The sequence below is a fragment of the Parasteatoda tepidariorum genome, chromosome 3 (genome assembly GCF_982258835.1).
Source record: "Parasteatoda tepidariorum strain Cologne lab strain chromosome 3, Ptep-v5.0, whole genome shotgun sequence".
Taxonomy (NCBI): Eukaryota; Metazoa; Arthropoda; class Arachnida; order Araneae; family Theridiidae; genus Parasteatoda; species Parasteatoda tepidariorum.
In genome coordinates, this window is record NC_141757.1 from 47,027,590 (window position 1) to 47,030,987 (window position 3,398).

Genomic DNA, 3,398 nt, shown 5'->3' on the forward strand with positions numbered 1-3,398 from the left:
TTTGCACCAAAGACAAAGTCAGTCATTCCTTTTTGAAGATTGAAATTGTGTAAAATAAATTTTAAAGGGTTTGCACTTTTTTCTGTTATATTATTAAGAAAATTAATAATAATAAAAACGGATGACGACTAAGTTAACAAGATTGTTAGGCTTTATACTTTTTTCCAAGGTAATTATGTTAACTCGTTGCTATATACATCGTGTTTCCCATTTAAATCAACACACATGAGTCCAGTCCAGTGGGTCTTTATCTGCACAAGTTATGAATGGAAAATCATTTTTGATCAATGTTATTGCAACATCAGTTAATTTTGTCAAAGATATTTTTTAACAGTAAAAAATAATTTTGAATTTAATTACAAAGTAATGAGCATCCAGGAATACTTTTATTATTTATGTATATTTTTAAAGAAAAAAAAAATGCTAAATAATAAAAAAAAAAAGAAGCTGATTACAATAAAGTTAAAGATTAAGCTTCATCTGTATTAAATAAAACAGGTATGAGACATGTTTTAATATATAAAACGTGTTTGAAATAATGAATAAAAATGTTTGCAAACATAATAATGATTTTTTTTTATGTTATACTCAATATCAATATTTTTTATCTTACACATAAAATAGGTCATACGAATATTACAAAAGATTTTTTAATTTAGTTTCCAAAATTTATATGTTATTTAAATTAGGTTTTGCTGGCTGATGATTATCTTCTTCTTATTAAATTTAAAATAATAAATAAAATAAAAAAATTAGAAATAATAGGAAAAGCTGAGATGAAATAAAAAATAATAAATGAACACTTATGAAATAAAAATGTCAACAGCACAAAATTGCTGAATATCTTATAATTTATTAATATTCATTTCCATACACATGAAACAAGACATAATTAATATCACAGTCATATTTTGTTAAAATTCCAACTAAGAAACATAATAAAAGAAAATAAACTTTGTATAATTTAAAAACACATCAGATTTTCTATTTTACTTAATAATTGTTTTGTACTGATCAGAACATCTGAAGTTTCAAATAATTGTTTAATTCCTTTGCATTTTGAGGTAAATCAACATTACTTCTAATTCATTGTATAACATTTAAACACGCTGTAGATTTAGGGCAAAATTAAGGGTTACTACTGGCCACAGGGCTATTAAATATAACAAATGGTGATTAAAAAATTGTTTTCCAGTAGCCACTTTTTCCATTGAAAAAAATGGAATTTTTATAATATTCAGCAAATTACTTAATTTTACGCTCATTACTTCAATTACAATTCATTAGAAATGGACCTTGTAATGTTTACCATATTTTTAGAAATGCTTTATGATATTAATATCAACATTTTTTTAATCAATAAAAATCTTCAATTACTGAGGAAGCATAAAAAAAGGCCACTATTAAAATTGCCACAGCTGTCCAGTAGCAAAATTTCCTAATTTGTCCTATATTGGTACATATAACCCTCAAGAAATTCTAATAATCTAAAAGGAATTATACAATTTTTGTTTACTAGGTCCACTTGCTTTAGAATAGGAATAGGATGCGAAATCAAAAACTTATTTTACAACAAAATCATACACTGAGATATCTTTTTCAATATTTTGCACAAATCCCTGGAATCATTATGCAAAAAATAAAATACGCTTCCAATTTTCTGCTCATTCAGTCTAGTAAAAAATGAGGAATAATAGAACTGGTCATTTGTAAATCTTGCTGTGGGAGGTGAATAAAAATGAGGAATAGTTGGTCATCAGTATATTTTGATTCTTCCTAATCCAACTTTTCACATTTGGATAGTTTATTAATTTAACATTGAACAATTTTTCATCAATCATTCTTTTTTATGTTTATCTTAAAATGAGTAAGATATATTTTTAATTATATAAAAGGGAGGGTAGGATGCGGAACTTTGCTCTAATCAGCCTACACTTCTGTCAAGTTAAAGCCTATTATATACCACTATTATTTTATAACTCTTATTTGATTCAATGTGCCTTATTTTTTTCATAATTCAGAATATGTAAACTGAAAATTTCTTTAAGTTCAAAAATTTTGAGAAAAAGTGATTTATTACTATCAAAAAGAAATTTAAATTCACTTGAATTTGGGAGCATTTCGGTACTCAAATGAGGAAAATTCGATTTTCTTTCAATCATCACATAATTTTTAAATATATTTGTGGAATTGACAAGCACTTTTAATACTCTAAAGGGAATTACAACAAATATGTTACCTAAGTTTCTTTGTTCTAGATTATGAAGTGATGTCAAGAACTTTTGCTCATTCATACCAGCAAAATCATAAATTGAAATGTCATCTTTTTTAATGCCTAGCAGAAATCTTGGAGGCATATATGTTTTGTAGAACACTACAGCAGTATTGTTTGAATTTTGTAGAACGCCATGTAAATATGAAGATGATAAGTAAACCCCACCTTGATGGAAAAATCCATAAAATACCAAGCACAAGGAATTTAAAATAAACCATAATATTCTGCATGTTTTATTTCTAAGTATTCGCTGACTTAATATTATTAAAGGAAACAATAATGGTATGATAAACCGGGGCTCTTGATGTGGTACAAAACTAAGTATACAAAGAGGAAATAATAAGGAATAAAAGATGAAATACTTATTAATATTTAATGCAATGCATGGATTTTTTAACAGTTTCTTTAAATACTGAAGTATAATAAACATCAAATGTAAACCACAGACTGAAAAAAGTAATGGAATATTTACAAGTAAATGTAGATAAAAAGGGTGTAATCCATGAGAACTCAAGTTCTCAGTATTTACATTATACAATATAAAATTCAAAGGCGTGATTATAATATTACTTATTTTAAAGTATTCAAAATTTACTTTGGAGTAGTGCCACTTATTATAGTATGATGTGTCAAGGAAACAAATACATATTGAGGATGACAGAGCACCGAAAAGAAAAGAAATTGAATTGCAACTAAATTCATGAAATGACACTTTTTTATTGCTAAAAAATAAACATATAATTGGAAAAAAAGAATAAGCTAAAAATGTTGGTCTGTTAAATGTTCCAAATCCAAGTATCAGACCTGTAATAAAATATGTTTTGAAACAATTGTTTGCATTTTTAATCACTGAAGCATTAAGTGAAAAATATTTTAAATTCTTAAAAATAATAAATGATAAAACGCTAAAAAATAACATTTCTAAACTGTTAGATAGAGGTCTTATTAAATACGTTAAAGTTACATAGGATGATGCATACATTATTAAACAGTCACTTGGATTTTGTTGTTCTAATTTACAAATTCTGAAAATTAGAAGATCAGTTATGAAAGACAAACAAAGCATAAATAATCTAGGTAATACAAGCAATAAATACGAGTGTAAGTATTGTCCAAATACTGA